Below are 12886 nucleotides of genomic sequence, written 5' to 3'. Positions count from 1 at the left end.
AGAACTAGCTTTACGGTAGTTTTTATGAATACATTCATCAGCGCACCAACCATTCTGTCATCACCAAAGTGTGATGTCGTGATCTTAGCTTGGAAGTCGGGATCGACGGAGTTCCTAGTTTGGTGAGTGTGACGGCACATGTGATCTTTGTGAACCCTGAAAAGTTGATACCTCCATGATGCCACTTGTCTAATAATCACCATTTGTTGCTATGGCTTGCACATGGGGATGGGGCAATGTGGCATCTATACAGTCACTGTGGGCCAAATTGCAGCTGGTTCTTTTTGGGAGCATGTATCATTGGACCTTAACTCTGAATAGCGATGTATGTTGGTCCAGGTATTTTTTATTTTAATTTGAAATGGCCTTTTAAAGTCTTTCTTTCTAAAAAAAAACAATAGTTCCTTGCTGTGACTGTTCAACCTTAGTCTCAGCATTTCTATTGCTTTATAATTTCTCTTGCTTTATAATTTCCATTTTTCCTTAAATTAAAAAGAAACTGAATAATAGCTCAGTCACCAGAAATTTTGCACTCAGACCACATCCATGTGCTTGCATGCTAACACCTGTCATGTACAGGGAAGCTTAGCTATGCTCACATGCGGATGTTAGCACATATGTCTGTCTGCACGGCAACACACGTCTGCACACATACAGAGTTTCACCTGTGTATGCTGATGTGTAGCCCCCACAATCACACAAAAACATCCAAACACCTGCTTGCTCACCCATCCTGGTCACACACATGAAGATGTGGATTCACCGATCTGAGGTTCATACTCACACGAAAAACATAAATGACAATAATATCCAGTGTGGCAGGACAAACATAGGGCCCGATCCTGCCTATGATTACTAAAGCCAGCAGGTGCCATGCGAATGAACCAAGGACTTAGTCCATCCTCTTTTTATCACTTAAATCCCTGCCTCTCTGCTCCCTCTGTAAGTGGGGATAAGCGTGAGTGAACATGGTGTCATCTGGTTATGTGGGTGTGGGGATCACACTTGGATTTCAGAGGGTTGGCAGCTACTTAGATTCTCAGCAGCTTCCAGGCTCTCTTTTCATCCTGAACCTAAGGGGTGAATGGCAGCAGAGTTCAGGAGGATTTGCAAATGAGCTCAGAGGAGCTTGTTCCTGAGAATTTGAATCTCTGGCAAATCGCCCACAAGAGCTGATATTTTCCAGTTTATGTGGGAGGGAGTTTTCCAGCTATGCATATTCTGAACGCCCGTAACCACCGCATTATTTTAATGCTCACTCTTGCACATCCCTTTTGGAACGAAGTATGATTTGCCTTCCCCAGAAATGTTCTTGGGACCTACAAGTGGATTTCCTCTCAGTCACAGCAGGATTGTTCTGCCTTTTCCAGTAAAGAGTATGGCGATTCTAGCTTTGTTGCACAGGAGACTAATTGGTTTTTGCATAAATTGGCAGAACAAAGGGGTAAATCACAGAGGATAAAGAACAGAAGGTTCTTTTACAGGTACCAGTAGAGATAATTTATAGGGAGTAACAATTCAGAAACCATGAATCCCAAAGTGAAAAATAAAGGGAGAGGCCAGATACTTAGATGTAATGTGTTTGTGCAACTCTCTTGCCTTTAAGTGGGCATGGATTTCAGGGAAACCAGTTGAGGATCTGCACAGGAATTTCTGTTTTCCAGACTGAGCATCTTGCCACCTGTACTTTGCTGTCTGAGTATGTCTTGCTCATCTTGTCTTTTATAAACAAAAGGACTATTATCTTCAATATTTCATCTTCACGTCATGGACGAAGAATGTCCTTAGAAAGAAGTGATAATAATGACAACGGGCTTTTTAAATACCAGAAGCCCAAACCAATCCCTCATTTAACTCCATTGATTCAGATGGAACTATTCCAGGCATGATCTTGACCCCCCGTTTCTTGTTCAGTGCCAATTCAGTGTGATTTCTATAAGAGTTTAGAAGCAGAGCTGAGAAAAAAATATTTGCCAAACATTTTCCCAGCCAAACTTGAAGATGTACTGACACCAAAACCCTTTGGGCATTTTTACACATGCAAGCACTACAGCACCGGGTGCTTTGAAAAATGCCCAGTGCTGTGATAATTATAGTTGTATAAGCGGTGAAATGCACATCAGCACTGAGAAAACGGTGGCGGTGCACTTTTGAACTAAAACACATTGGAGGTACTCTAGTTTAAAAGCACATCGCCACCATTTTCTGTGCACTGACATGCATTTCACCACTTATACAATTGTAAGCGTCACAGCGCAGTTCACTGCAGCTCATGTGCAGATCTCCGGTGCATCGTGAGACAGAAAAGTATGTGTATAAATGCCCTATGTGAATTCATCTCAGTTTTGACTCACATCTCACTTATGTCAGCACAAATCATAAGTGATTGCACTCATGTCAATGCACTAAATAGTTGTAAACTCAAGTTGGAAGAATGATACGGATCCCATTGGGGTAGATGGGGACTGATTGAGAACACATGCTGAACTACTTAATCTGAGTTGTTTTCTGCATTCACATCTTTGCAACCCTACTGACACTAGAGCTTGGGACAGAAATTACACATAAACTGGTATAAGTGATCAGAAACTGATTCAAATCTGTAACACGACAGAAGTTCAGTGCACATAAATTGCTTTCAAAATGACTGAAACTGGTTTAAAATAAACCTGGATGGATTATCTTAGTATCCGAGTATTTAAATATCAGAGTATCTTAGTATCTAAGGGCATTTATACATGTGCTCTGGGTGTTGGGGGGACACTTTAATTAGAGTGGCTCCAAGAGCTGCTCTAATTAAAGCACCCAGTGTCACATGTATGGAGTTGGGGGCACTTTAACTCATCAAATGAGCTTTAGTTAAAGCACCCATGCTGCCATTTTTCAGTGCAGGGACCACAGGCAGTGGAAGGCCGGAGCTAACGGGACTTAGTCCCTCCCAAACACAGGGTAGCAGTGGCAGTGCCGAGAGCTGCAGGGCAGCCTGGGTGTGGGCTTCTGGTGGCTAAAGCAGGGTGGGGAGCGGTGTGCACAGACAGAGACATGCAGCCACAACCTGCAGCAGCCCGGCGGTGTGTAGAGCACTGCCCACCACCACAGCATGCAATTCTGTCATGGGGAAAGGGTGTGTGTGTGGGGGGGGGGGCAGGCAGATCTAGGCTTCCATGGAGAAGGAGGCAGAGGTAGGGGAAAGGGCCAGGGTGAATGGGGCCCCAGGGCTGTAGCAGGTCATAGGACTCTTGGAGCCCAGGCGGTTCATCCAGGGGCATGAGGGAAGGGCTCCCACCGCTGTGCACACCCCAGCGGAGGCCCAGGGGACACATGTCCCCTGGATCTGTGCACAGGGCAGAGGTGGGCTCTGTGCCCCATTGCCTCTACCTTGGGAGTGGCGCAGCCCACTCCCTCTCTTTGGGGGCATCAATCTGCCCTCCCCCACACTCCTTTCCTATGACAGACTTACCTGCTGGTAAGTGGGGTGGGGGCAGTGTGCATGCACACTCAGTCCCCCCAAATAATATTTTTCCCTCCATCTATGGCAGGGACACTGATACACGTGACACTGGAGTCTGCTGGCACGTGGTAATTACCACGTTCTGGCAGACTTGATAAATTAATTACAGCACATTGAAGCAGCCTTGCTGCATGTGTATAGGTGCCCTATGTATCAGTCTTAAATACTGATTTAGGTGAAATTGGTTTATTCAACTTCTGTCCCAGATCCCCTCCAGACTGAAGTTCACTCACCGTCCCTCGGCATCTCAGGATGTTTGCACCTCTCCTGAAAACACTCCTTTGAAGGCTGGTAGACTAGCCTTGGGCCATGTTGTGTGCTCCAGCTGAGAAGGGAGGCATGCTCTAGCACTGCCCCTTGGAGCGCCTCCATCCCCACCAACTTCTGGCCTGAGCCACTGCAGTTATGTGGCTGCATTTCTGGAATCAAAAGTGAATGTCTGTTCATTTGCTTATTGGGTCAGTCTACACTGCTTAGACCAACCTGCAAAGACTGAGCTGATTCAACCTCAGGCTTTTTGACTCTCTGTACTTAGCCTGACTGACTTGCATGGACATACCAGGGATGTCTTAGCTAAATAATAACCAGATTTCTTTTGTGAAAGTAGTGTGGTGTGTAACTGCATTGTGCACCAATCCATATCAAAGACAGAAACAGACAGACATCCAGATTTGGAAATGGTCACTTTTTTCCTGGATTTCCTCTCTCCTTGGCTGCCAAGATTCAACTGAAAAATAAACACCCATCACCCTGCAACACAAGTTTCTGTCTGGGAATATCAGTGACTTGGTGAATGACACCAAAAGCCCAAGTTTCTGTGTACTGCATTGCACAAACATTAAAAAGATCATGATCTTTTGTGTCTCTCATGCAAATGATATGACTTGCAGAATGTCTTAATGGCTAGTGACTCCCATGATCTCAAGCCAAACCATCTGCTTCCCACTTCTCAGGACAGGTGCTGAATTTGATCAGATCCAGATCACTGTTCCAATGGCTGAGATGCTAAATTTCCCCCTTTATTGCCCACTGAGAATCCCTCAGCGTCTTGCATTGGCTTGTCATACATGAGAATTCCTATTTGATATTACTGAGGACTGTGACTCTGTAGTGAGGGAGAAGCAGAATAGCTATGAAGAGAAGAAGAGCAATGTGTTCCTGCCAAATGAGATAGCTCTGACTGAGGGCACACCACTTAATATGTTCAAGAGAGGAAGAACCTAAATGAGTTACTTGCAGAACACATTCAGGATTGCCCATTGGCATCTATGTTGCTTCACTTCCAGGATTTGGCATGGGTAGAGCGGGAATGTGTGGGCTGGGTGTCTCTTGGACAGAGGTGGTGGAGACAAGCTTCATGTGGCCTCCACATAGCCACTCTTCAAAGAGTAAAAAGCAGCAGCCCATATTTAGTATGACCAAACAATGTACTGTGACCTGGAAAAATGCACAAACAAAATAGGTGATATGGATATGATCCTGATCTCTGCTGGAAATCAGGACCAGGAAGTTAACCAATTGTAAAACGGATCTAAATGAGACAATAATATGGTCTTACATGGTTTTAGCAGAGGCTGTAAAACCAGCCTGTGCAACTGGTGTATTTCTTTACTCATTTATAATGAGCAACTTTTGGATTCCAGTTTTGCTGGTGGAGTCTGGGAGAGATGCTTAATAACATCTGCAGGTTGGTCACTGGATTTGAAGGCAGGGGCATCAGTCAGTGTAAATAAGAGTAAAGGGAGCTGTACTTCAGTGGAGCTATGCTACCCACAGCAGCTGTAGATTTGGCCTCACTGAGGTCAATAGGAGTTCTGCTTATATTGCCAATGGACAGCATCCGGGCTATCAAGAGAAAGGTGTTATCTGTGTTGACTATAACTTTAGTACTGTTCAGGCCATCCTTGTTCTCTTTCTGCAGAATAAAAGTTTATTGAAGAAAATTACATAGGAATAGAGTTGTCAAGGGGATAGCAGTAATGTCTATGTTCCAGCAGCCTGATGGCATTCCAAGTGTGTGCCATATTTCATCACTTGTCAATCTTTTCTTAGTATCAGCCTGCTCTTATGGAGCTCTAGAGATTGATCCAATGAACTTAAATTATCATCTCTTAGAGTAAAGAACTTGAAGTGGCTGAACAAAGTGGCCTGAACTTCTTGGGTCCATCCGTCATCTTGTCTTTGGGGCCTCACTGTCTTGCCTTTTTGGAGCTGGCTCCTGTTCAGGAGATTAAGTAGCAAGTATTCAAAAGCAAGATAAAAAGCAGAACTGTGGGCCATTCTCAGCTTCTTTCAGTGACTTATACCTCCTTGCTGCAAAGCTTAGAGGAGGGGGAGAGAAGGCTGTGCTGCTGAATCAAACAGTGACACAAAATGGAAGAAGTTATTGAGGCTGGACAATTGGCTTGGCTTGTGGGTCACGGTTTCCAGTGTTAGATACTTGCTTTTAGTCAACACAGGTATTTTAACCATTGCGTTTATTTTGCTGACCGTCCCTGTGCAGGATTTAGTCATGCTCCATTGCCCCTGCAGAAGTCAGCAGAGCCACCAGTGACTTACAGTGGAAATACTACTTGGTGTACTATGTGTTTTGGCTGTTTCCCTGACCCTAGCCTACTTTATCGCCATGCTAAATTAAACATTTTTACTATGAGGAAGTTTAAATATATCTAAATATTTCCTGCTGTCTGAAAAGCTTCTAGTAAAGTACAGCCAGGGCAAAAAATCCAAGAGCATAATGAAATTAATAGAAATGCCCAAAGGAGAAAAGATACAAAGAAAGGAATTCCTAAAGTTATATACAACAGCCAATCAGATAAGATGTTCATTAAGTCATTGTGTACTGGGAAATGACATAACAACACTGCAGATTTGTTACTGATGATTAAGGCTACGTGATGCGTAAGACACTGCATTTTTTGATAATCTGGGTTTACCTGAGACACCAGCGGTACTATTTCAGTGGAATATAGTACAGTACTAACAGCAGATTTAATTACTTACAGGAGCCTGATCTTGATCACAATGAGCTAGATTGCACCACCGTTAAGTGCAATGTGGAGCTGCCGTGCTGCATGGCAGTAGGAGACATTCGGTCATACCCTGAGGCATGTGGGAGCTGGGTGCACATTGTTAACTCACAGCTGACTCTGCTGGCGGATCCACATGGTCTGTAGCCAAGGCCCAACCCCTGCCCCACACTCTCAGGTATGCAAAGACCGTGTGCCTGCTACAAACATTGAAGCACAGCTTACTCCTCTACCCAGTGCCTAAAAGACAAGCAAGACATGGCTCATAACACTTCTTCCCCTTTTCTCCCTCTCCTTTAGGGGGCCATGCACTTTGGAGCATGCATCTGCAGTTCCATCTGGACCGCACAATACTCACATGGGCTATATAAAGTTTGGTGCAGCTTCTGTCCCATCATACACTTCATCCTTATCTAGGGATAAGGCAGAATCTGGCCAACTGGTTTTTAACACTCTTTTTTAATAGGGGTGTGCAAAGTGGGCCCTATTTGATTTGGATTCAGCCCGAATTGGGGACAGTGATTCGATTTGTTGATTCAGATCACTGTCCTGATTTGATTCAGCCGAATCCGATTCGATGCTGATTTGGAGAATCAGTGATTCGGTCATAGATACAGCTTTAAATGTTTTTTATATATACCTTGAGGTAGCAGGTGCGGCTCGTGAATGCTGCAATGCTGGGGCAGATGGAACGTCCCACAGGAGCATGGGCAGGGGAGGGCCCTGCGTGCTTGGTGGCGAACCTGGAAGTAGACCAGAAGTACATCTGGTCCACTTCTGGGTCAGCTGGGGAGCACGCTGGGGGGCCCCCTGTGCTCCCCTGGCTTGGCGATCAGCTGTGGGGGGACCCCAGGTGCCCCCCCAGACCCAGGGGGCACCAGTTGCCAAGCCAGGGAAGAATGGGAGGGGGGCCCTGCGGACTCCTTGGAGGACCTGGAAGTGCCTCTGGTCCACTTCTGGGTCTGCTCCCGAGTGCGCTGAGGAGCCCCCTGCGCTCCTGTGGGATGCCCCATGCACCCCAGCACCGCAGCATTCATGAGCCATGCCTGCTACCTTGAGGTACGTAGAAAAAACATATAAAGCTGTGCCTACATCTGAATCGCCAAATCTTTCTGAATCTCTCCGATTCGATTTGAAGAGATTAAAGGGTCTCCTGATTCTATTTGGATTCAGAGATTCAGCCCCCAAATTGGGCCAAATCTACACCAAATCGAATTAAGGACCCAAGCTTTGCACAGCCCTAGTTTTTAACATCGATCCCATGAATGCATTTCTGATTCACACCTGAGAGGGAAAAATGGAGTCCCATGTGTCTGCCTCACACCTTCATAGACTTGTAATTAAACCACTGAAATAATGAATATGGCAAACATCTATTATCTGGTGGTTCCTGAGATGAAATGGTTGGGCCACCATTGCTATCTCAGGTTTTTCCATCTTGGCCCAACTCTGTAATATCTGAGCCTCTCCTACATAAAACCACTACAGCGGAGTCCTCAGTGAGCTTCATGGAGCCCATATTGGAGTAACTCTACTGCACCAATGATATATGAAAAGAAAATGGTACTTAATTTAAAGAAATCTTATGCCTATTTATCTAAGGGTCTACGTACACTCCATTGAACTAGGGCAAAATATCACAATGCTCAGAAATCAGAGACTTTGGTAGAGATGTCTTAGGCAAACAAAATTCTCTCTCTGCTCATTCAAAGGACAGCTATAAAATTCAGCCTACACCTCGTTTCAGTGTTTGTGTATTATTTTCATGCGCGTTAATGGTTAGCCTGCAGTTTCACCACAGGATTATAGGATTACTCCTTTCCAGTCCTTCTCGAGTGATTTATATTAGTTCTTCAGGAAACCCAATAATAAAATGCTTTGCAATTATTTTGTTGTGGTGGTGAGCGCAGTACAAATAACTGATTATATATACATTAGCATAAGTAGAATATTTTCTCACGTCCTAGTCAAGTGGCTAGTCTTTGCATTCTGTTCTATACATTTTGGGCAGCTGTCCAGGAATTACACGTAAAATGGTTGAGAAATGAAATCCACTGGAGTAACCAATGGGCTGTTGTTGTTGGACTCATAGAAAAAGATTTCAGCCAAAACTCCTACTCAGACATAAAGATCAATTTAACCGATGTCTCCCTTCTTGGAAGCATGTTGCATTGAACACTTGAAGTGCAAACAGCCTTGTCTTAAAATTCTACATTAGTGTGGACAATGTAGCTCTCACAGGCGGAACTATTGCTGGTAAGATACAACTGCTGGCATTTGGATGAGGTCATTAGCTAGCAAAAAATGGCATAGCTCTGTCAAACCTCAAAAATGCTATTCTACTTTGCACTAGTTGAGTACCTGGCCCATTGGAATTGTCCATTTGACGTGCCAAACTCCTTCAGGATCGAATTGCTCATTGAGGGATTATGGAACTTAGAGTTATGAATGATTTAAATATAATAATAATAAAAATGATGCCTTTCCCCTTCCAGGGTTTTGTTCAAACTTCCATTAGTGTTTATCAGCTACTACTTTGACGGTCATTTTTGTATCAAAAAGATTGCAATTCAAATGGATGCTTATTTCACATAGGCCGGTGAGTTGCCATCTAACGGTTAAAATTGTGTGAAGATCAAAATATCCATACTTGTTTTGTACAGATTTGGAAACTAGACTGAATGTCTTGGACATACATAAACAAATGTCTTACTGGAAGATAATTGGAGATGATGCAGGATGGTATGTTTCTTCCAGACTCTGAGATATGAGATGATCAAATCACTTAAGATAAGCAGGATCAGGTCTGGTTGGTACAGGCAATAGGGATCTCCAGGAAAAACATAGGTGTAACAGAAAATGGTGTTGCTGATTCAGCAGTGAGGATGCAGCCCCCTATGGTGCTAACGGGCTGTAAGGCACAGTTCTCATACAAGAAGCAAAACTGAAGCTCTGAGTGTATGTGATCATAAGAGATCCAACAGCACTTTCCAAAGGAGTGGGGTGTTTGTGTGTGTGCTGACCCAGTGGGGATTAAAACTGGGCAAACCTGAATAGAGCCGTAGTGCAGTGTTTCATATTATGTAATAAGTGAGGCCTAACGAAGATTAAGTGAGTCTATGGATTCTTCTACTGTGATATGGTGGCCTTAAAAGACATGACAGTATCCTGGGAAAATCCTGACATGGATTATAACATTAGATTTTCCTCTGTAGCTAGCTGAAAAAGTTATTCTGATCTTCCCCCACCCCCCTAGAAAAGCTATACATTGTAGGTGGTGCAGAATGGCTATTCGTTTCAACCTGGAAGTGGCTGTATTTCAACAGTGCTTCGACACCTTTCAGCATAACAAATTCTATATAGGTTTATTACTCCTAGAAATGATGTCACAACATTGACCAGCTAACGTGGACCACTAACTCTAGATTTATTTTTGGCCACGAGTAGAAGTAGCAGAATGGTCCTGGGAGGATGAAATCATAAAGCTAGCGATGTGTTCCTGTTTGCAATTAGATTGGTAGACACGTTTCCTGACCCTCCTAGAAGATTTGGACCATCCTCACATCCCGTAGCCTCATGCATTGGTTACAGAGAACTCAAATGTACGCTGACTTCTGTGATTAGTGAATTTTACTGGGTCCTCCTCTAAACACAGGGGGAAGGGGATGGCGATATTCCTGGTTTTGTGAATCATTAAGAGTTCTGCACAGATGTGGGAGAGTGAAGGATGGATTCAATTTCTAATAAAGAAGCTATGACAATTGATTCTGCAGGCAGGGAAAATTAAGCTACAGCATGTCACAAAGTAGCCTGATCAGTAAGGCTGCTCATAGTTTATGTGGCTTGTAAGCTTCCAGAAAAATCTTCTGTTTGAAATCTTTTCTACTACTGCCACCTCGTGTCAAAAACAGAGAAAACATTCACCGAATTGACAAACACATGCATTTGGCTTACTATGGACTGGTTCACATGAGTCTGTACAGATTTAAAGACCATCGCATTTTTAAAAATAACATAGATTATCCAGTTTATTTTGGCTTTCCAAATCAGGCCCCATGTGTGAGGGCAAGGTCTGAGCAGCAATCCCATGGTGTTTTAGGCAATGCATCTATCTATATTAAGGCCCTACTACAAACAAGTATGCCGTTTCAGCAAAATGCGTGCATGCCATGCTCTGGGAAGGGGGACCCTCTAACATTCCCGCGACGTTCCCAGCCTTTTAATGAATGTCTCAAGCTGTTGGTAATCCCCTCTAATGAGAGATATGTCATGGATAGCATGCCAACAAAATGTATTTCCGTCAGGGGGAATTCCTGTACCCTGCTTTCCCAAAAGACCCAGATGGACACAGTGAGTAGATGTTGCTCTGCTGGCTGCCCTGTCACAATGCATGGACATTTGTTTTAGCCGGGACGGGATGTGGATTCAAAGACAATGTCACCATGTCCTCCAACGCCATATACTGCTATTTAAATGAAAGACATTGAATGAAAATTAGCACGTTGCAACTTGACCGGTAGAACAATAGTCCTTGCAACTGGCTAAAACAGCAGCGCAGCTCTGCTGCACCATGCTTGTTGCTGTAAAACATATAAGGGAGATTTTTCAGAGGCATGAAGGGTAGTTAGCTTCAGTGTGACTGAAAGTCAATGAGACAAGTGCTTACGCACCATTTTTACATGTGACAATCTCCTCTGTAATCATTTTGTGGGCTGTACAATATTTCATCCCAGTGGAACCTCTATTTCTCCTATCATATGGGGTTCCAGTTAGTGTCTCCTATTGCTGGTCTGAATGCTGAATTTTTATAGCCTCTTAATACCATAGCTTCATTGACTTCTTGCAGTTCCTATTTGGTCTGCTTCTTAGAAGCAGCAGGTGGTTCATTTCACATAAAACCGAACGCTTTGTTGCCTCTTCATTGAGCCTGATAACACCTGTCATTCCTTTCTTATGATTGGCGACTGCGTGGGGAATTTTTGTGACTTGTGTGAATAGCAATTTTACTTTTTTCTGAACCAATTCTCTGAAGGTATGAGACTTTTGACAACTTTCCTTCTTGTAAAAATTTTCATCTTAATAACATGTACCCGCATGCTCTCTGAGCACCTGCAAAACAACAAGCAATGGTGAATTCACCAAACAGCTCCATGACAAGTCACCCCAAAAGATAACATTGCACCGATTAGAGCAAGATTCACCCCTTCAAGCACCACCCAAATAATGAACGTCAGCAAACTCAGGCTTTGTCGATCAACATGTCTAAACAGCATAGCCTTTCCTGGGTCATGCATCGTCCATAATCTTCCTGACCCTCAGAGTCTGAGAATTTGTCTTCGCCCGACTCAGAGTCTGGTGACCCTTAGTATAAATGTCTCAGTTGCTGTCAGCTGTCAGGATAAAGTTTAGAGAAACAGTGGTTTCTATGATATCCTGGGTTCAAACAATGTAGGTCCTTTTCACCTGTCAACCATAAGGCATGCTCATCTAGCATGCTTGGCCATAAAAATAGATTATTCCTGAAAATCTTGGGGTTTTTTTTTGTGCTGGGTACTATGTCCAAAATTATGCTAATGGAGGTTGATCAGCCTGGTGAAAACACAGGGCCAGGTCGTTAGTTAGCAGAAACTGGAATATCTCCACTGAGGTCAGTGCCAATTTACACCTGTTGGTCTATCCCAGAGGATCAGCAAGTCTATGGAGATTCTTCTTAGTAAGGAAAGCTGCTATTAGTGAACTTGGTGGCTATCCCAGCTGAAATAATATTGCTGCACATTATGAACTGAACTTCAGCATTACCATTTGAACTTCTTTCCTTGTACTGTGATTCACCCTGTTTTTTTCTGTAAATAATTTTTTAAATGTAAATGGAAATGTTTTTTTTCTGTAATGTATGCATTAATACTAGAAAGTAAAAGTATATCAAACTCACCTTAGGAGTGTGGCACGCACCATGAAAGCAATGAAATTCAGGATTAAAGCTGTGAATCCACTGCAGACTCGCTTGGTTTCTGGCTGAGTGCCGAAACATCTATGATCTTGTATTCTGATGAGACTCTTCAGCACAGCAGGAGAGTTAAAATAATACATCATGACCCTCAAAGCTCTAGGACAGCCCTGTAGAAATTGTTTATTTTGTATCTTTGTGTTTTTTGGGTCTTTCCTGCCCCCAGTCATCCTACTTTAGGTTAAGATCCAGTCACCGCACACAGGCACAAGGTTAAACATTGTTAGTATTTGTCGTGAGAATGATGGGGAAGTAAGCCATTAGTGGTTGATAATAATTGTGTTACAGTCAATCAAGTTTGAGGGGGGCGGGGGAGAGAGAGATGTTAATTTTGCTGAA

The sequence above is a fragment of the Alligator mississippiensis genome, chromosome 13 (assembly GCF_030867095.1).
Source record: "Alligator mississippiensis isolate rAllMis1 chromosome 13, rAllMis1, whole genome shotgun sequence".
Taxonomy (NCBI): Eukaryota; Metazoa; Chordata; order Crocodylia; family Alligatoridae; genus Alligator; species Alligator mississippiensis.
Note: the sequence above shows the minus strand (reverse complement) of the source record.